The sequence below is a fragment of the Oncorhynchus kisutch genome, unplaced genomic scaffold (genome assembly GCF_002021735.2).
Source record: "Oncorhynchus kisutch isolate 150728-3 unplaced genomic scaffold, Okis_V2 scaffold1143, whole genome shotgun sequence".
In the NCBI taxonomy this organism is placed as follows: domain Eukaryota; kingdom Metazoa; phylum Chordata; class Actinopteri; order Salmoniformes; family Salmonidae; genus Oncorhynchus; species Oncorhynchus kisutch.
Window position 1 is genome coordinate 2,040 of NW_022263088.1, and position 22,961 is coordinate 25,000.

Genomic DNA, 22,961 nt, shown 5'->3' on the forward strand with positions numbered 1-22,961 from the left:
CTTGTTTATTGAGCAGTGGAGTATAAAAATCACTGTATACCTATGGATGTGTAGCTAGCGGTCTAGCTGATCTGTGTATGGACCCAAACGTTTGGTATACATATTAGTTCAGAACCTAGATATGAACTTAAGCTATCATAGCCGGTTGTATCAACTTCAAAACAGTCTGAATGACATTAATGAAGCCTATGGATTGAGTAGAATATAATCTAACTTTGTGCCAAGGATGCAAGTCGTATATACATGTAGCATGAGATCCCCACATTGTAGCCTGTACATTTAATATTCCCACTGATCATGTACTCTACCGTGGCAAATAAAGGTGCAGTTCAGGTATGAATGTCTGTGAGATTCTTTTTCAGTCATATCCAATACCAGGAGTATCAAACGGCATTCTTTGAATGGTGCTGTGTCTGCATGTATGCATTACAATTATACACTTCAAGTGTTTACCAATCTTGGTCCTGGGATATCAATGCTTGGTTACACATTAACTATGCAATAGACTAGAAACATGATTTAACTAGTTAAAAGGGCTGATTTGTAATTCATATATACAGAAAGATAATTTTTTAAAACACAGTACATTACACTTCCTACGCATCATGTAAATAGGTTCATCTATCTAATTTCCTTCATCTGCACTGATCTGAGGACAGGATAGGTGTGGTATTTCATCAAATGAGAGACTTCAACCAGTAGAGAATGTGAAATGTTTTACATAAGTGTCTCTAGAGGAGTCTCCTAACCAGCCTTGGGCCCCAAATTGGCCTGAAGGTTATCGTAACAGCGGGTGAGGTGGCGATGATGGGTCTGGCGGTTGGCATACTCTCTCACATCAAAACATACCTACAGAGGAGACAGAATAAAAAAACAAACAAGGCTTAATCATGCCATCACTGTCAGTCATAATAATCAGGAGGTAAAATTCTAAACTCTTGGACTACGACATCTCTATCTGTACTTCAATGTAAAGCATCTCTTTAATAATACTTCCTGTTGACCCAACCAAGTGACCTCTCACCTCTGATCATGCTGTGCCCTCTATGGAGCCAGTTCAGACACAGGAGGAGTTCACTGACACAGCTGATATAACCTACAGCAGATATTCCAAACGGGTACGCCAAATAAAAATGCGATTAACGTTTAAATAACATTTGAAAAAATAAATAACTATTTTCAATGAACAAAATGTTTTATATGTAAGATGGCTAAATAAATAGCAAATGTATTGAATATTATGTGCCCTTGATCCTATAAGAGCTCTTTGTTAATTCCCACGAGCCAGGTTGTGACAAACTCAGACTCACTCTTATGTTTAATAAATGTATAGTGTGTGTGAGTGGCAGGCTTACAATGATGGTAAAAAAACATTTGAGAATGCGCTGACCCTGGTGCTAGAGGGGGTACGCAGCTAGGTTGAATGTTTGAAGGGGTATGGGACTTTAAAAAGTTTGGCAACCACTGACCTACATGATTACGGGAGAGAGGGATGGAGTGAAGGAGACTGTTGAGAAAATAAGTCAGTTAAAGAGACGGTGTTCAACAGGAACCTGTGTGTGTGTGTGGCCTCACTAAGTGGCTGCAGAGTACTTTATACAGACACTTGAGTACAAACAATTTAGCGTAGTTATATAAATAATGAAGTGTGTTACTATTCTCCATGGTTTGTCCTCTTGTCTATTCTTTGAAGGTGGAAGGAGCCACAGTTATACACCGGAGCCTGCTTACTACACAACACATAAATCAGATTGATAGACAAGTGTGTAGGTGTGGCTTATAGGGTGTCTAATTGTTCTAAATGTTTTCAATATGGGTGACTCTTAAAAGAGCCTGTTTTGTTTTTGTACAGACACCACACCTACCTAAACAGCACCCTCACTGGCAAAGTAGAAATCACAGGAACAGAAACTGAAATGAATAACTGCAGTTGACATAGCTAAGTAAATTGAAGAATACTCTTATTGCAATGTGGATGGCTCTTAAAAGAGCCTTTGGTTGTGCATAGTGTAGTCTATGGTGTTGCCAGGGAACAGCATCCTTTGCGAAGAAGTAGGAGGTGAAGGTCTCCTGCACACAGATTGCCTCCTGTGCGCGTTGTTGGCCCCCATCCTGGCAACATCCTGCAGAGCAGCAGACCTCTCCTCTGGCACACGGCAGAGCGCTGCAGGTCCCCTCCTGTTCATCATCATGAAGTTATGCAGGACACAGGTAGCCTTCACAGATGCCTGAAATCCCCCACGAGACAGTCCCAGATGGCCCTGGTCACCCAACTGTGCCGTGCCCTACACAGTAACTGTAGGCAATCGTTTAAGAAATCTCCAGTTGCAAGGCATCTGTAGGAATATGGAAGATAATGTCATTAGACTTTTACATCAACAGGTCATTGTGGATTTTAGTATAAAGTATCATATATCTTATAAACAAACAAACATAACATTGGATAGATGCACGTGACAACAGCAGGATCATATCAAGGATAGCATCACAAATGAATACATTAATACTACTTGAAGCTTTATGATGACTTGATCATTTGAAATCAGCTGAGTGGCACTAAGGCACAAATTAAAATGTGTACCCCTTTGAGACCCCAGGAACAGGACTGGGAACCATTGCTCTTCATCTGCAGACAGGGTTTCACAGCTCTGTATCTGAGGACAGAAAACAGACTTCATTATACTAAAATTAGACTGCATTGAATATTATGTTACGATTCTCTCTCCGTCCTCACTTCTTACTATGGAGTGGAACTACACAACAGTACCTACCCTATCCAGAATAGCCTACTCTACCTTCTGACAGTTGGAGCAGCTATCCTTTCACTCTCTTCCATGGCTGTTAGCTAGCTACCTACAAATGCATTTGGAGTTTGTTTTACAATTACATCAAGATAGCTAGTCATTATGAAGTTAGGTAACTGGTGATATTTAATTCAGTTAGCTAGCTATGCAGTATGTAAAGTTTGTTAGATAGCTAGCTAGCTACGTTTGCAGCTCAGTTGTGTTAACTTGCACTGTAGCTAGTTAGCTGATAATTCATCAACTGCGTTAAAATGCTTATACTAACCTTACTATTTTTTAAGTAAATTGACTGGAGTATGCTTATTGGTCATAGTATGGGTAACGATGCTTCGAGGGTGACTGTTGTTGATGTATGCAGAGGGTCCCTGGTTCGCGCCCGGGTATGGGCGAGGGGACGGTCTAAAGTTATACTGTTACACAAGTGTACAGGCCATAACAAATATAATTTTAATTATGCACGTTCACCCAATTTGCACTATACACATAATATAAATGACGACGCGACACACAGCTTTTGTTTCTTATATCCCATACGTAACTGTATTGCAGAAATACAGTTTGACATAAACTATAATTGTTTTCTATGTTGCGTGCACGCTTCATAGTTTACGTGGTAACAGTCATTGTTATAATTTAACCATTATCATTCTCAAGTAAATAGTCACAGTTCAAAGTAATGTCTTGTTTACCTCTATTCCTCAGCAGTGATGGATGCCACGGTGTGCTGATAAAGGAGGTCCGACCTGAATCCCAGGGTTAAAATACGGTTCCGGAAGGGAGTTGGGAAATGCCTCTGTTCACCCCAGTGGAACTTTTTTTCCATTTGACGAGTTTAAAATAGCGAAGTACAGTTATACATTGATATTGTATACTGTTATTGATAAAAAATAATGCTTATATTTAACGTTATCATTATTGTAGAAATGTAAAACTTGACGGTTTGCAGACTTGCCTTGGAGCTGGCCACTCCCCTTGTAATGGAACGTCCCATCAGCGAGTTGATTTTTGGTTTATGTACGTTCTGTTCCTGCACGTTATAGCGTAGTTCTTTTTAACGTTAATACTTTACAGGACAGTTCGTTTTTCAAGTCATTTAGCCCTTGGTATATTTTAAAACACTTTGGTTTATTTGCTTGTCGTATTTTGTATCATCCAAGTTTTGATAAATAAACCCCCTTATTGTTTCATTGTGACACTCACTTGATTTGATTGACAGCCTGACTCAGCGTTCTCTTCAACAGAGCCTGGATGCTCCTGATCAACTCCACCTCCTGCGGTACACAAACACAACCATCACCTTATTTTCAGATTGGTTTCTAGTGAAATAATGTCTAGGCAACATTTAATAATGATACAAGTATTTAGGTGAACTAGAGCAAAGACAAATCAATATTTTTTGTGTGTCATCAGCAGCTCCTCTTCTACGCGGTCGGCTGTTCCCGACAGGTTAGGTTATCTGTGGTGATGACGAACGGGATCTCGGTGGCGTCCTGCGCCTTCAACAGCCTCCTCTTCTGCCCCAGGAGGAGGTCTGTCTCGGCCACCAGCTTCTCGATGTGCCGCTGCAGCTCAGACTTCCAGAAGTGGATATGCTGCAGTCTCTCTCCCAGGTGCCGCGTCCCCTCAGCTTGGGTGCGCAGAGTCCCGGCCTCGGTCTCCGTATCCAGTGTTTTGGACTCATGGCGAATCCTCTTTGCGTTGTTTCAGTCTGAAGGAGCATTGGCATGCTGACTGAAGGAATGTCCACCAGAGCTGTTGCCAGAGAATTTAATGTTAATTTATCTACCATAAGCCACCTCCAACATTGTTTTAGACAAGATGGCAGAATGTTGAATAACCACGCCAGACGAGGACCTCCATATCTGGGTTCTTCACCTGCAGGATCGTCTGAGACCAGCCACCAGGACAGCTGATGAAATTGAGGACTGCGCCACTGCCCAGTCATATGAAGTCCATAGATTAGAGCCTAATACATTTATTTCAATTGACTGATTTACTGTAACTCAGTAAAACTGTTGAAATTGTTGCATGTTACGTTTATATTTTGGTTCAGTGTACATTCTCAGGTAACAAATGGTGGATGGATGAACACACACACACTTTTCTAAAATGTATTCACCTGAAAATAGGCCTGTTAGGTGTTCTAATGACCTTTTTTTTTTAACACCAATGGACCAATGTTAGTAAAGAAATGACTGTCTGGTCTGCATTAGGTTCTAATAGTCTAACTGAGGATGAGTCATGGTGATAATAGGCTGCTGGTTAATGCTCTCTGCTGGCTACTAGGTCTTCTGTCTTCTCACTAACAAACGTATTTTCCAACCAGAACTATAAACACCTTAACTCACCACAGCCACAATTTCCCCTCAAAACACACACACACACACACACACGAACACAGCATATTCACACCCTTCCACCTCTTCACTTTAAAACCCTTTAGTGAGTCAGAGGTCTCTGGTCTATTGATGGGAATCAGTGTCTTCAGGCCTGTGTCCCACATGACACCATGTTCCCTAGATACAGGAGTGCACTACTTTTGACCAGGGCTCATTGTCATTTGTGAAATGCCCCTGGTGTGAGTGGAATTTCCTGTTTACTTTTATACTGGGATTCGTCGTCACACAGTGATGATGCAATTACACTGGAACTAGTGATTGACCAAAGGGTGGAGTTATTTTCCATCAGGCTTGTGTTCACTACTCAGCCACTTCAGATAACATTGTTACCTCATCTGCCCCACTCCTCCCCTCTGTGTGTGCGCTCGTTCTCGCTCTCTTTCCTACCTGGTTCACTTTCTCACTGTCTCGAGGGAGTAGCAGCTCTGATCTTTAGCTCCACACAGTCCACAGTACCTCGTCTCCTCCAGGACTCCAAAAAGGTAAGGGGCTGTTGCTCTGCTCGTGGCTGGGAAAGGGTGCTCTAAGTTTGGGGGTTTCAGAGTGCTTCTTTGGAGGATATAATAACATATGAAAGAGTTGTGTGTATAACTAGGAATATCTGTGTTTGTTTTGTGTGTGTTGCTACGTGAGAAAGAAAAGACTTGTTAGAAGAGGGGTGTTTTTAAATCGGTTTAGAGATAACACAGCACCAGTCACCCTATCTTCTAACTCTGTCTTGGTGCCTAATGTTTGACAGCGCTGTTAGATGTGTACACACAGACAGCTCTGTTAGATGTGTACACACAGACAGCTCTGTTAGATGTGTACACACAGACAGCTCTGTTAGATGTGTACACACAGACAGCTCTGTTAGATGTGTACACACAGACAGCTCTGTTAGATGTGTACACACAGACAGCTCTGTTAGATGTGTACACACAGACAGCTCTGTTAGATGTGTACACACAGACAGCTCTGTTAGATGTGTACACACAGACAGCTCTGTTAGATGTGTACACACAGACAGCGCTGTTAGATGTGTACACACAGACAGCTCTGTTAGATGTGTACACACAGACAGCTCTGTTAGATGTGTACACACAGACAGCGCTGTTAGATGTGTACACACAGACAGCTCTGTTAGATGTGTACACACAGACAGCTCTGTTAGATGTGTACACACAGACAGCTCTGTTAGATGTGTACACACAGACAGCGCTGTTAGATGTGTACACACAGACAGCGTGGAAAACTGTACTTCACACATCAGTGAATTTGATAGCTAACCAAACCATGATAGGGTAGAATACCCAGGGCCCATTATGGGGACATGTCCAGCTGTTCTGTGGGATGTTGGATTAAGGAAATGAAAATGAATCCTTGTGTAAATGTTTAACTGACTAGGGTGTGAGAGTTATGGTTCCTGCCCATGGTAAATGGGTATAGTAAAGGTCAGGTTTGGGGTCAATTCGAATTGAGGTCAGTCAGTTCAGGAAGTAATCTGAAAAAAATCTATATTGAATTACTTCTCAATAGATGGAAGAGTAGAAGCTACTAATTTAAAAAGATGTTACATTTTGTATTTAAAATTCAAAACACTTCCTGAAATGGGTCTTTAATTCTATTTAACCCACTGTTGACCAGGGCCCATAGGGTAGAATACTACTGTTGACCAGGGCCCATAGGGTAGAATACTACTGTTGACCAGGGCCCATAGGGTAGAATACTACTGTTGACCAGGGCCCATAGGGTAGAATACTACTGTTGACCAGGACCCATAGGGTAGAGTACTACTGTTGACCAGGGCCCATAGGGTAGAATACTACTGTTGACCAGGGCCCATAGGGTAGAATACTACTGTTGACCAGGGCCCATAGGGTAGAATACTACTGTTGACCAGGGCCCATAGGGTAGAATACTACTGTTGACCAGGGCCCATAGGGTGGAATACTACTGTTGACCAGGGCCCATAGGGTGGAATACTACTGTTGACCAGGGCCCATAGGGTAGAATACTACTGTTGACCAGGGCCCATAGGGTAGAATACTACTGTTGACCAGGGCCCATAGGGTAGTGTACTACTGTTGACCAGGGCCCATAGGGTAGTGTACTACTGTTGACCAGGGCCCATAGGGTAGAATACTACTGTTGACCAGGGCCCATAGGGTAGCATACTACTGTTGACCAGGGCCCATAGGGTAGAATACTACTGTTGACCAGGGCCCATAGGGTAGAATACTACTGTTGACCAGGGCCCATAGGGTAGAATACTACTGTTGACCAGGGCCCATAGGGTAGAATACTACTGTTGACCAGGGCCCATAGGGTAGAATACTACTGTTGACCAGGGCCCATAGGGTAGAATACTACTGTTGACCAGGGCCCATAGGGTAGAATACTACTGTTGACCAGGGCCCATGGGGTAGAATACTACTGTTGACCAGGGCCCATAGGGTAGAATACTACTGTTGACCAGGGCCCATAGGGTAGAATACTACTGTTGACCAGGGCCCATAGGGTAGAATACTACTGTTGACCAGGGCCCATAGGGTAGAATACTACTGTTGACCAGGGCCCATAGGGTAGAATACTACTGTTGACCAGGGCCCATAGGGTAGAATACTACTGTTGACCAGGGCCCATAGGGTAGAATACTACTGTTGACCAGGGCCCATAGGGTAGAATACTACTGTTGACCAGGGCCCATAGGGTGGAATACTACTGTTGACCAGGGCCCATAGGGTGGAATACTACTGTTGACCAGGGCCCATAGGGTAGAATACTACTGTTGACCAGGGCCCATAGGGTAGAATACTACTGTTGACCAGGGCCCATAGGGTAGTGTACTACTGTTGACCAGGGCCCATAGGGTAGTGTACTACTGTTGACCAGGGCCCATAGGGTAGAATACTACTGTTGACCAGGGCCCATAGGGTAGCATACTACTGTTGACCAGGGCCCATAGGGTAGAATACTACTGTTGACCAGGGCCCATAGGGTAGAATACTACTGTTGACCAGGGCCCATAGGGTAGAATACTACTGTTGACCAGGGCCCATAGGGTAGAATACTACTGTTGACCAGGGCCCATAGGGTAGAATACTACTGTTGACCAGGGCCCATAGGGTAGAATACTACTGTTGACCAGGGCCCATAGGGTAGAATACTACTGTTGACCAGGGCCCATAGGGTAGAATACTACTGTTGACCAGGGCCCATAGGGTAGAATACTACTGTTGACCAGGGCCCATAGGGTAGAATACTACTGTTGACCAGGGCCCATAGGGTAGAATACTACTGTTGACCAGGGCCCATAGGGTAGAATACTACTGTTGACCAGGTCCCATAGGGTAGAATACTACTGTTGACCAGGGCCCATAGGGTGGAATACTACTGTTGACCAGGGCCCATAGGGTGGAATACTACTGTCGACCAGGTCCCATAGGGTAGTGTACTACTGTTGACCAGGGCCCATAGGGTAGTGTACTACTGTTGATCAGGGCCCATAGGGTAGTGTAGGGTAGTGTACTACTGTTGACCAGGGCCCATAGGGTAGTGTACTACTGTTGACCAGGGCCCATAGGGTAGAATACTACTGTTGACCAGGGCCCATAGGGTAGAATACTACTGTCGACCAGGGCCCATTGGGTAGAATACTACTGTTGACCAGGGCCCATAGGGTAGTGGACTACTGTCGACCAGGGCCCATAGGGTAGTGTACTACTGTTGACCAGGGCCCATAGGGTAGTGTACTACTGTTGATCAGGGCCCATAGGACTCCGGTTAAAAGTAGCGAATGACAGTATATAGGGAATAGGCTGTTCCCTCAAATGTTTTCATCACTGAGCAAATTTCAGGTCTGCTGAGTGTAAACTTCAACATTCTGTGCAACTTCTGGCGCACGTTTACTGTAACCACTGAGGCTGTACCCACTCTAAGTTAGTTTTAACCAGGGGTGCAACTTTACTGGGGACATGTCCCCCCACATTCTGAAATTCCATTTAGTGATACAAAACGAGGCAACGTTGGGCTTTAGGACCATGCAGACGCCTCAGAGCGGTCAGGTAGGTTGTTTGGAGTGTTTATCCGAGCGGATAAAAAGAATACAATTATGTCCCCCCCACTTCTAAAACCAAAGTTGCGCCCCTGGTTTTAACAGTGATCAAGTAGACTACTATTTGATCATAATGTAGGACTACCAGAGGGGCCTACCATCAAAACAATGGAGAAAATGCATCCCATAACATTTTAACATGGAAATAGCTGTTCTATCATTCAGCCTACAGTAGCAGCCAATGTGTGGTGTTCAATGTTGGCCTACATTCCATGAGACGTTTGAAAAAAAAACATTCAGGGCTTGTTGACATGAACCTTTTTATCCACTTGTCCTTCAGACAAGGAGGTGACTGGAAATGTTGTTGAGTCGTTTGATGAAAGAAACCATTTTATTCCCATACCATTATTACAGAAAATCTGACAAATACAACAAAATACAACACTGCCCCTTTAACACAAAAAAGCTTTTTACCTGAATCACTTTTCAAAGACGTCTAGAAATGCACACCTGTTGTGTCTTGTAGGAAACAAACACTCCCCCATTGAGGATTACAACTGATCTATAACTGGGCTAAGAACTCACCAACGAGCAAAGAATATGATCTCAAAACAGCTCATCTACTCGCGACCGCTGATTCTGTAAAGACAGGCACGTTCAACGTGAATGGCACATATATGGTAGTGGTTTATTTGCATATAGGCCTACTGCAGCTCTGATTGGTTACGGCGCACCGGTCTGTTTAGACTAGAGTATGTGCATGTCAATGCAATAGAATCCTACTCTGTTGAGTTCTGTCTACAACAACGTCTCTTGAATAGTTGGTTTTGTTTCGGTATGTTGCATTGAAAGTAGCTAATAATTGCGTTGATTCGATCACAATTCCCACAGTAAAGGGTTGATAGTGGTAACTAACGGGGAAAACTAGAAAGTTGAGTGAGGTTCAATCTCGTGCTTCTCTGCGCAGGCTGATTTTTCTTCTGCAACAGCAGCAGCTCCCCGCAAAACACACACTAAACAACTCTACCTCACTTCCTCATGATCCCGTGGAACGAAGTCCAACAGATAAGCCTCCGTTACAGCTTCATAACAACACCATCGTCAACTACATGATGCTGTATAACATTTACGCATAGGCTTTGTCCCAAATGGCAGCCTGTTTCATATTTAGTGCCCTGCTTTTGACCAGGGCCCACGTGGGAAATAGGGTGTCATTTGGGATGAATTCATACAGAGCATTCAGAACCCTTTACTTTTTCCAAATGTTGTTACGTTACAGGCCTATTCTTAAATTGATTAAATCGTTTTCCCCTCATCAATCTGCACGTAATACCCCACAATGACAAAGCAAAAACAGTTTTTTAGAAATGTTAGCTAATGTATAAAAACAAAAAAAAACTGTATGCCTCGCTGTATGTCTCTCTCAAATGTCAATATGCCTTGTATACTGTTGTTCAGGTTAGTTATCATTGTTTTAGTTCACAATGGAGCCCCTAGTTCCACTCTTCACGCCCCTGATAACTCCTTTGTCCCACCTCCCACACATGCGGTGACCTCACCCATTACTACCAGCATGTCCAGAGATACAACCTCCCTCATCATCACCCAGTACCTGGGCTTACCTCCGCTGTACCCGCACCCCACCATACCCCTGTCTGCGCATTATGCCCTGAATATATTCTACCATGCCCAGAAACCTGCTCCTCTTATTCTCTGTCCCCAACGCTCTAGGCGACCAGTTTTGATAGCCTTTAGCCGCACCCTCATACTACTCCTTCTCTGTTCCGCGGGTGATGTGGAGGTAAACCCAGGCCCTGCATGTCCCCAGGCACCCTCATTTGTTGACTTCTGTGATCGAAAAAGCCTTGGTTTCATGCATGTCAACATCAGAAGCCTCCTCCCTAAGTTTGTTTTACTCACTGCTTTAGCACACTCTGCTAACCCTGATGTCCTTGCTGTGTCTGAATCCTGGCTCAGGAAGGCCACCAAAAATTCAGAGATTTCCATACCCAACTATAACATCTTCCGTCAAGATAGAACTGCCAAAGGGGGCGGAGTTGCAGTTTACTGCAGAGATAGCCTGCAAAGTAATGTCATACTTTCCAGGTCCATACCCAAACAGTTCGAACTACTAATTTTGAAAATTACTCTCTCCAGAAATAAGTCTCTCACGGTTGCCGCCTGCTACCGACCCCCCTCAGCTCCCAGCTGTGCCCTGGACACCATTTGTGAATTGATCGCCCCCCATCTAGCTTCAGAGTTTGTTCTGTTAGGTGACCTAAACTGGGATATGCTTAACACCTCGCCAGTCCTACAATCTAAGCTAGATGCCCTCAATCTCACACAAATCATCAAGGAACCCACCAGGTACAACCCTAACTCTGTAAACAAGGGCACCCTCATAGACGTCATCCTGACCAACTGGCCCTCCAAATACACCTCCGCTGTCTTCAACCAGGATCTCAGCGATCACTGCCTCATTGCCTGTATCCGCTACGGAGCCGCAGTCAAACGACCACCCCTCATCACTGTCAAACGCTCCCTAAAACACTTCTGTGAGCAGGCCTTTCTAATCGACCTGGCCCGGGTATCCTGGAAGGACATTGACCTCATCCCGTCAGTTGAGGATGCCTGGTCATTCTTCAAAAGTAACTTCCTCACCATTTTAGATAAGCATGCTCCGTTCAAAAAATGCAGAACTAAGAACAGATACAGCCCTTGGTTCACCCCAGACCTGACTGCCCTCGACCAGCACAAAAACATCCTGTGGCGGACTGCAATAGCATCGAATAGTCCCCGTGATATGCAACTGTTCAGGGAAGTCCGGAACCAATACACGCAGTCAGTCAGGAAAGCTAAGGCCAGCTTCTTCAGGCAGATGTTTGCATCCTGTAGCTCCAACTCCAAAAAGTTCTGGGACACCGTGAAGTCCATGGAGAACAAGAGCACCTCCTCCCAGCTGCCCACTGCACTGAGGCTAGGTAACACGGTCACCACTGATAAATCCATGATTATCGAAAACTTCAATAAGCATTTCTCAACGGCTGGCCATGCCTTCCGCCTGGCTACTTCAACCTCGGCCAACAGCTCCGCCCCCCCAGCAGCTCCTCGCCCAAGCCTCTCCAGGTTCTCCTTTAACCAAATCCAGATAGCAGATGTTCTGAAAGAGCTGCAAAACCTGGACCCGTACAAATCAGCTGGGCTTGACAATCTGGACCCTCTATTTCTGAAACTATCTGCCACCATTGTCGCAACCCCTATTACCAGCCTGTTCAACCTCTCTTTCATATCGTCTGAGATCCCCAAGGATTGGAAAGCTGCCGCAGTCATCCCCCTCTTCAAAGGGGGAGACACCCTGGACCCAAACTGTTACAGACCTATATCCATCCTGCCCTGCCTATCTAAGGTCTTCGAAAGCCAAGTCAACAAATAGTTCTATGACCATCTCGAATCCCACCGCACCTTCTCCGCTGTGCAATCTGGTTTCCGAGCCGGTCATGGGTGCACCTCAGCCACACTCAAGGTACTCAACGATATCATAACCGCCATCGATAAAAGACAGTACTGTGCAGCCGTCTTCATCGACCTTGCCAAGGCTTTCGACTCTGTCAATCACCATATTCTTATCGGCAGACTCAGGAGCCTCGGTTTTTCGGATGACTGCCTTGCCTGGTTCACCAATTACTTTGCAGACAGAGTTCAGTGCGTCAAATCGGAGGGCATGCTGTCTGGTCCTCTGGCAGTCTCTATGGGGGTGCCACAGGGTTCAATTCTCGGGCCGACTCTTTTCTCTGTGTATATCAATGATGTTGCTCTTGCTGCGGGCGATTCCCTGATCCACCTCTACGCAGACGACACCATTCTATATACCTTCGGCCCGTCTTTGGACACTGTGCTATCTAACCTCCAAACAAGCTTCAATGCCATACAACACTCCTTCCGTGGCCTCCATCTGCTCTTAAACGCTAGTAAAACCAAATGCATGCTTTTCAACCGGTCGCTGCCTGCACCCGCATGCCCGACTAGCATCACCACCCTGGATGGTTCCGACCTAGAATATGTGGACGTCTATAAGTACCTAGGTGTCTGGCTAGACTGCAAACTCTCCTTCCAGACTCATATCAAACATCTCCAATCGAAAATCAAATCAAGAGTCGGCTTTCTATTCCGCAACAAAGCCTCCTTCACTCACGTCGCCAAGCTTACCCTAGTAAAACTGACTATCCTACCGATCCTCGACTTCGGCGATGTCATCTACAAAATGGCTTCCAACACTCTACTCAGCAAACTGGATGCAGTCTATCACAGTGCCATCCGTTTCGTCACTAAAGCACCTTATACCACCCACCACTGCGACTTGTATGCTCTAGTCGGCTGGCCCTCGCTACATATTCGTCGCGAGACCCACTGGCTCCAGGTCATCTACAAGTCCATGCTAGGTAAAGCTCCGCCTTATCTCAGCTCACTGGTCACGATGGCAACACCCATCCGTAGCACGCGCTCCAGCAGGTGTATCTCACTGATCATCCCTAAAGCCAACACCTCATTTGGCCGCCTTTCGTTCCAGTACTCTGCTGCCTGTGACTGGAACGAATTGCAAAAATCGCTGAAGTTGGAGACTTTTATCTCCCTCACCAACTTCAAACATCAGCTATCTGAGCGGCTAACCGATCGCTGCAGCTGTACATAGTCTATTGGCAAATAGCCCACCCATCTTTACCTACCTCATCCCCATACTGTTTTTATTTATTTACTTTTCTGCTCTTTTGCACACCAATATCTCTACCTGTACATGACCATCTGATCATTCATCACTCCAGTGTTAATCTGCAAAATTGTAATTATTTGCCTACCTCCTCATGCCTTTTGCACACATTGTATATAGACTCCCCCTTTGGTTTCTACTGTGTTATTGACTTGTTAATTGTTTACTCCATGTGTAACTCTTTGTTGTCTGCTCACACTGCTATGCTTTATCTTGGCCAGGTCGCAGTTGCAAATGAGAACTTGTTCTCAACTAGCCTACCTGGTTAAATAAAGGTGTTCTCAACTAGCCTACCTGGTTAAATAAAGGTGTTCTCAACTTGCCTACCTGGTTAAATAAAGGTGTTCTCAACTAGCCTCCCTGGTTAAATAAAGGTGTTCTCAACTAGCCTCCCTGGTTAAATAAAGGTGTTCTCAACTAGCCTACCTGGTTAAATAAAGGTGTTCTCAACTAGCCTCCCTGGTTAAATAAAGGTGTTCTCAACTAGCCTACCTGGTTAAATAAAGGTGTTCTCAACTAGCCTACCTGGTTAAATAAAGGTGAAATAAAATAAAATAAAATAAAAAATAAAAAAAACAAAGGAACATATCACATTTACATCAGTATTCAGAGCCTTTACTCAGGACTTTGTTGAAGCACCTTTGGCAGCGATTACAGCCGCGGGTCTTCTTGGGTATGACGCTACAAGTTTAGCACACCTGTATTCCTCTCATTCCTCTCTGCAGATCCTCTAAAACTCTGTCAGGTTGGATGGGGAGTGTCGCTGCACAGCTATTTTCAGGTCTCACCAAAGATGTTCGATTGGGTTCAAGTCTGGGCCACTCAAGGACATTCAGAGTCTTGGCCCGAAGCCACTCCTGCGTTGTCTTGACTGTGTGCTTAGGGTCGTTGTCCTGTTGGAAGGTGAACCTTCACCCCAGTCTGAGTTCCTGAGCCCTCTGGATCAGGTTTTCATCAAGGATCTCTCTGTACTTTGATCCATTAATCTTTGCCTCGCAGTCCCTGCCGCTGAAAACCGTAGGGATTGGTGCTAGGTTTCCTCCAGACGTGACGCTTGGCATTCAGACCAAAGAGTTCAATCTTGGTTTCATCAGTCCAGAGCATCTTGTTTCTGATGGTCTGAGTCCTTTAGGTGCCTTTTGGTAAACTCCAAGCGGGCTGTCATGTGCTTTTTACTGAGTGCTTCCATCTGGCCACTCTACCATAAAGGCCTGATTGGTGGAGTGCTGCAGAGATGGTTGTCCTTCTGGAAGGTTCTCCCATCTCCACAGAGGAACTCTAGAGCTCTGACAGAGTGACCATCTGGTTCTTCTTCACCTCCCTGACCAAGGCCCTTCTCCCCCGATTGCTCAGTTTGGCCGGGCGGCCAGCTCTAGGAAGAGTCTTGATGGTTCCAATCTTTTTCTATTTATGAATGATGGAGGCCACTGTGTTCTTGGTGACCTTCAATGCTGCATATTTTTTGGTACCCTTCCCCAGATCTGTGCCTCGACACAATTCTGTCTCGGAGCTCTACGGACAATTCCTTCGACCTCATGGCTTGATTTTTGCTGTGACATGCACTGTCAACTGTGAAACCTTATATAGACAGTTGTGTGCCTTTCCAAATCATGACCAATCAATTGAATTTACCACAGGTGGACTCCAATCAAGTTGTAGAAACATTTCAAGGATGATCAATGGAAACAGGATGCACCGGAGCTCAATTTCGAGTCAATTTCATAGCAAAGGGTCTGAATACCTATGTAAATAAGGTATTTCGGTTTTGTTTCTTAAAAATGCAAACAGTTTTAAGAACCTGTTTTTGCTTTGTCGTTATGGGGTATTGTGATGTCGTTAAGGGGTATTGTGATGTCGTTATGGGGTACATAACATTTAATGAACCAGGAAGTCCCATTTGGATCAGAAGACCTGTTTCCTAAGGGAGACCTCATAGATCAATTATGTTTAGATGATGTGATGTATTATAACTGATTCCAGATGACATACTGTACTGTGTATTATAACTGATTCCAGATGACATACTGTACTGTGTATTATAACTGATTCCAGATGACATACTGCACTGTGTATTATAGCTGATTCCAGATGACATACTGTACTGTGTATTATAGCTGATTCCAGATGACATACTGCACTGTGTATTATAGCTGATTCCAGATTACATACTGTACTGTGTATTATAGCTGATTCCAGATGACATACTGTACTGTGTATTATAGCTGATTCCAGATGACATACAGCACTGTGTATTATAGCTGATTCCAGATGACATACTGTACTGTGTATTATAGCTGATTCCAGATGACATACTGTACTGTGTATTATAGCTGATTCCAGATGACATACTGTACTGTGTATTATAGCTGATTCCAGATGACATTTATTTATTTATTTTATTTTACCTTTATTTAACCAGGTAGGCAAGTTGAGAACAAGTTCTCATTTACAATTGCGACCTGGCCAAGATAAAGCAAAGCAGTTCGACAGATAAAACGACACAGAGTTACACATGGAGTAAAAACAAACATACAGTCAATAATGCAGTATAAACAAATCTATATACAATGTGAGCAAATGAGGTGAGAAGGGAGGTAAAGGCAAAAAAAGGCCATGATGGCAAAGTAAATACAGTATAGCAAGTAAAATACTGGAATGGTAGTTTTGCAATGGAAGAATGTGCAAAGTAGAAATAAAAAAATTATGGGGTGCAAAGGAGCAAAATAAATAAATAAATAAAAATTAAATACAGTTGGGAAAGAGGTAGTTGTTTGGGCTAAATTTTAGGTGGGCTATGTACAGGTGCAGTAATCTGTGAGCTGCTCTGACAGTTGGTGCTTAAAGCTAGTGAGGGAGATAAGTGTTTCCAGTTTCAGAGATTTTTGTAGTTCGTTCCAGTCATTGGCAGCAGAGAACTGGAAGGAGAGGCGGCCAAAGAAAGAATTGGTCTTGGGGGTGACTAGAGAGATATACCTGCTGGAGCGTGTGCTACAGGTGGGAGATGCTATGGTGACCAGCGAGCTGAGATAAGGGGGGACTTTACCTAGCAGGGTCTTGTAGATGACATGGAGCCAGTGGGTTTGGCGACGAGTATGAAGCGAGGGCCAGCCAACGAGAGCGTACAGGTCGCAATGGTGGGTAGTATATGGGGCTTTGGTGATAAAACGGATTGCACTGTGATAGACTGCATCCAATTTGTTGAGTAGGGTATTGGAGGCTATTTTGTAAATGACATCGCCAAAGTCGAGGATTGGTAGGATGGTCAGTTTTACAAGGGTATGTTTGGCAGCATGAGTGAAGGATGCTTTGTTGCGAAATAGGAAGCCAATTCTAGATTTAACTTTGGATTGGAGATGTTTGATATGGGTCTGGAAGGAGAGTTTACAGTCTAACCAGACACCTAAGTATTTGTAGTTGTCCACGTATTCTAAGTCAGAGCCGTCCAGAGTAGTGATGTTGGACAGGCGGGTAGGTGCAGGTAGCGATCGGTTGAAGAGCATGCATTTAGTTTTACTTGTATTTAAGAGCAATTGGAGGCCACGGAAGGAGAGTTGTATGGCATTGAAGCTTGCCTGGAGGGTTGTTAACACAGTGTCCAAAGAAGGGCCGGAAGTATACAGAATGGTGTCGTCTGCGTAGAGGTGGATCAGGGACTCACCAGCAGCAAGAGCGACCTCATTGATGTATACAGAGAAGAGAGTCGGTCCAAGAATTGAACCCTGTGGCACCCCCATAGAGACTGCCAGAGGTCCGGACAGCAGACCCTCCGACTTGACACACTGAACTCTATCAGAGAAGTAGTTGGTGAACCAGGCGAGGCAATCATTTGAGAAACCAAGGCTGTCGAGTCTGCCGATGAGGATATGGTGATTGACAGAGTCGAAAGCCTTGGCCAGATCAATGAATACGGCTGCACAGTAATGTTTCTTATCGATGGCGGTTAAGATATCGTTTAGGACCTTGAGCGTGGCTGAGGTGCACCCATGACCAGCTCTGAAACCAGATTGCATAGCAGAGAAGGTATGGTGAGATTCGAAATGGTCGGTAATCTGTTTGTTGACTTGGCTTTCGAAGACCTTAGAAAGGCACGGTAGGATAGATATAGGTCTGTAGCAGTTTGGGTCAAGAGTGTCCCCCCCTTTGAAGAGGGGGATGACCGCAGCTGCTTTCCAATCTTTGGGAATCTCAGACGACACGAAAGAGAGGTTGAACAGGCTAGTAATAGGGGTGGCAACAATTTCGGCAGATAATTTTAGAAAGAAAGGGTCCAGATTGTCTAGCCCGGCTGATTTGTAGGGGTCCAGATTTTGCAGCTCTTTCAGAACATCAGCTGAATGGATTTGGGAGAAGGAGAAATGGGGAAGGCTTGGGCGAGTTGCTGTTGGGGGTGCAGTGCTGTTGTCCGGGGTAGGAGTAGCCAGGTGGAAAGCATGGCCAGCCGTAGAAAAATGCTTATTGAAATTCTCAATTATGGTGGATTTATCAGTGGTGACAGTGTTTCCTATCTTCAGTGCAGTGGGCAGCTGGGAGGAGGTGTTCTTATTCTCCATGGACTTTACAGTGTCCCAGAACTTTTTGAGTTAGTGTTGCAGGAAGCAAATTTCTGCTTGAAAAAGCTAGCCTTGGCTTTTCTAACTGCCTGTGTATAATGATTTCTAGCTTCCCTGAACAGCTGCATATCACGGGGGCTGTTCGATGCTAATGCAGAACGCCATAGGATGTTTTTGTGTTGGTTAAGGGCAGTCAGGTCTGGGGAGAACCAAGGGCTGTATCTGTTCCTGGTTCTAAATTTCTTGAATGGGGCATGTTTATTTAAGATGGTTAGGAAGGCATTTTTAAAAAATATCCAGGCATCCTCTACTGACGGGATGAGATCAATATCCTTCCAGGATACCCCGGCCAGGTCGATTAGAAAGGCCTGCTCGCAGAAGTGTTTCAGGGAGCGTTTTACAGTGATGAGTGGAGGTCGTTTGACCGCTGACCCATTACGGATGCAGGCAATGAGGCAGTGATCGCTGAGATCTTGGTTGAAGACAGCAGAGGTGTATTTAGAGGGGAAGTTGGTTAGGATGATATCTATGAGGGTGCCCGTGTTTAAGGTTTTGGGGAGGTACCTGGTAGGTTCATTGATTATTTGTGTGAGATTGAGGGCATCAAGTTTAGATTGTAGGATGGCTGGGGTGTTAAGCATGTTCCAGTTTAGGTCGCCTAGCAGCACGAACTCTGAAGATAGATGGGGGGCAATCAGTTCACATATGGTGTCCAGAGCACAGCTGGGGGCAGAGGGTGGTCTATAGCAGGCGGCAACGGTGAGAGACTTGTTTTTAGAGAGGTGGATTTTTAAAAGTAGAAGTTCAAATTGTTTGGGTACAGACCTGGATAGTAGGACAGAACTCTGCAGGCTATCTTTGCAGTAGATTGCAACACCGCCCCCTTTGGCAGTTCTATCTTGTCTGAAAATGTTGTAGTTTGGAATTAAAACTTCAGAATTTTTGGTGGTACTGTACTCTGACATACTGTACTGTGTATTATAGCTGATTCCAGATGACATACTGCACTGTGTATTATAGCTGATTCCAGATGACATACTGCACTGTGTATTATAGCTGATTCCAGATTACATACTGTACTGTGTATTATAGCTGATTCCAGATGACATACTGTACTGTGTATTATAGCTGATTCCAGATGACATACTGCACTGTGTATTATAGCTGATTCCAGATGACATACTGTACTGTGTATTATAGCTGATTCCAGATGACATACTGTACTGTGTATTATAGCTGATTCCAGATGACATACTGTACTGTGTATTATAGCTGATTCCAGATTACATACTGCACTGTGTATTATAGGGGGAGAGAAGGTGGGGGCAGAGACATATGTTTTCTCAATGTGATATTTTCATAAGGTGTGCTCACTGTGTCTGTGCTCACTTTCTTCCTCTCTCTCTCTCTCAAACCCACCCCAGACAGTATGGAGAAGAGCCAGTATGGACCCCCCCAGGACTTGTCTGCTCCCCCCTACCCCGGCCCCCCGGCGGACTACCAGGGAAGTGGGGGGGGAACAGCCTACCCCCCTCAGCCTGGCTTCCAGGCAGGTAAGAGATCAGATCTACACTGATACTCTTAGGGACAGTTTAAGCTTACACTCTTAGAAAATAAGGCGCTATCTAGAAACCTTCATGGAACCTGAAAGGGTTCTTCTTGGAACCTAAAGGGTTCTTCCTGGAACCGAAAAGGGTTCTTCTTGGAACCTAAAAGGGTTCTTCCTGGAACCGAAAAGGGTGCTCCTATGGGGACAGCCGATGTGTGTGTCACAATAGCTATAGATGTCATGAACATCATTGTTAAGGGCTGGCCAACCACTCTGTATCCCTGGGTTTGTGTCACCATAACGCTGGCCAACCACTCTGTGTCACCATAACGCTGGCCAACCACTCTGTATCCCTGGGTTTGTGTCACCATAACGCTGGCCAACCACTCTGTATCCCTGGGTTTGTGTTCCCATAATGCTGGCCATCCACTCTGTATCCCTGGGTTTGTGGTCCCATAAGGCTGACCAACCACTCTGTATCCCTGGGTTTGTGTTCCCATAATGCTGGCCAACCACTCTGTATCCCTGGGTTTGTGGTCCCATAATGCTGGCCAACCACTCTGTATCCCTGGGTTTGTGGTCCCATAATGCTGGCCATCCACTCTGTATCCCTGGGTTTGTGGTCCCATAAGGCTGACCAACCATTCTGTATCCCTGGGTTTGTGTTCCCATAACCCTGGCCAACCACTCTGTATCCCTGGGTTTGTGGACCCATAATGCTGGCCAACCACTCTGTATCCCTGGGTTTGTGTTCCCATAATGCTGGCCAACCACTCTGTATCCCTGGGTTTGTGTCACCATAACGCTGGCCAACCACTCTGTGTCACCATAACGCTGGCCAACCACTCTGTATCTCTGGGTTTGTGTCACCATAACGCTGGCCAACCACTCTGTATCCCTGGGTTTGTGTTCCCATAATGCTGGCCATCCACTCTGTATCCCTGGGTTTGTGGTCCCATAAGGCTGACCAACCACTCTGTATCCCTGGGTTTGTGTTCCCATAATGCTGGCCAACCACTCTGTATCCCTGGGTTTGTGGTCCCATAATGCTGGCCAACCACTCTGTATCCCTGGGTTTGTGGTCCCATAATGCTGGCCATCCACTCTGTATCCCTGGGTTTGTGGTCCCATAAGGCTGACCAACCATTCTGTATCCCTGGGTTTGTGTTCCCATAACCCTGGCCAACCACTCTGTATCCCTGGGTTTGTGGACCCATAATGCTGGCCAACCACTCTGTATCTCTGGGTTTGTGTTCCCATAATGCTGGCCAACCACTCTGTATCCCTGGGTTTGTGGTCCCATAAAGCTGACCAACCACTCTGTATCCCTGGGTTTGTGGTCCCATAATGCTGGCCAACCACTCTGCAGGGTAGCCTAGTGGTTAGAGCGTTGGACTAGTAACCGAAAGGTTGCAAGTTCAAATCCCCGAGCTGACAAGGTACAAATCTGTCGTTCTGCCCCTGAACAGGCAGTTAACCCACTGTTCCTAGGCCGTCATTGAAAATAAGAATTTGTTCTTAACTGACTTGCCTGGTAAAATAAAGGTAAAATAAAAAATAAAATAAAATAAATCCCTGGGTTTGTGGTCCTATAATGCTGGCCAACCACTCTGTATCCCTGGGTTTGTGGTCCCACAATGCTGGCCAACCACTCTGTATCCCTGGGTTTGTGGTCCTATAATGCTGGCCAACCACTCTGTATCCCTGGGTTTGTGGTCCCACAATGCTGGCCAACCACTCTGAATCTCTGGGTTTGTGGTCCCATAATTTTTAGTAATTTTTATTTTATTTCACCTTTATTTAACCAGGTAGGCAAGTTGAGAACAAGTTCTCATTTACAATTGCGACCTGGCCAAGATAAAGCAAAGCAGTTCGACACATACAACGACACAGAGTTACACATGGAGTAAAACAAACATACAGTCAATAATACAGTATAAACAAGTCTATATACGATCTGGCCAACCATTCTGTATCCCTGGGTTTGTGCTCCCATAACGCTGGCCAACCACCCTGTATCTCTGGGTTTGTGTTCCCATAATGCTGGCCAACCACTCTGTATCCCTGGGTTTGTGATAAATTACACAGTGTAATTGATGTATTTATTTATCCCTTATTGATCAGGTCCCCAACCCGGCATGTACCCACCACCTCCCCAATACGGCACGGGCATGGCACAACCTACAAACGTCCCCAGCGGTGAGTCACACACACTCACTGAAAAAACTCCAAACTGTCGGACCAAAACTACCTCAATCGGTTCCTTATTTTAGTATTCACAGTACCCAGGGAAAAACGAGAACCAAGTTGTACACACACAAGGTATTGGCTGGACGTCCTGGCCCTAGCAACACCCAGCCTTAGCAACCCCTCGAATCCTCTTCCTCTGTAGGGGTTTGAAATATAGAACTAACAACAAGCGACACAATTTTTGGGGGGCCTAAGTTGTTCTATCCTGTTCTATTTAGCTCTGTCTGGTTCTGTCCAGTTCTATCCCATTCTATTGAGTTCTATCCAGTTCTGACCAGTATTTTCCTCTCCCTACAGTAACCCGGGTGGTGGGGATTCTTTCTAGTCCTGTCCAGTTATATCCAATTCTATGAAGTTATATCCAGTTCTGACCAGTTCTATCTGGTTCTAACCAGTATTCTCCTCCATCTGCAGTAACCCAGGTGGTGGTGATGCAGCAGCCGCTGCCAAGAGACATACCTGGCCAGATGATGTGTCCCCACTGTCAGGTCCCGGTTCTGACAGAGACCACACACGCCACTGGACTGCTCACCTGGGTCATCTGTGGATCACTCGGCTTCTTCCTGTAAGTTGTACACACACACACACACACACACACACACACACAC

General features: G+C 45.2%; 1 long non-coding RNA gene and 1 pseudogene across 2 annotated transcripts; one reads left to right on the top strand and one right to left on the bottom strand.

Moving 5' to 3' along the window:
- Positions 1 to 246: 246 nt before the first annotated feature.
- Positions 247 to 3,761, bottom strand: LOC109878470 (uncharacterized). Of its 2 annotated transcripts, XR_004208052.1 has the most exons (4): positions 3,494 to 3,761; positions 2,582 to 2,654; positions 1,025 to 2,336; positions 247 to 849 (listed from the first exon to the last, which is right to left on the bottom strand). It is a non-coding gene; the product is annotated as an uncharacterized LOC109878470 (long non-coding RNA). The 2 variants fall into 2 exon arrangements; XR_002253380.2 differs by having other exon boundaries at positions 247 to 2,336; positions 3,494 to 3,745.
- Positions 3,762 to 5,510: 1,749 nt separating this feature from the next.
- The window catches only part of LOC116364983 (lipopolysaccharide-induced tumor necrosis factor-alpha factor homolog), an 18,921-nt pseudogene continuing 1,470 nt past the window's right edge, over positions 5,511 to 22,961 (top strand).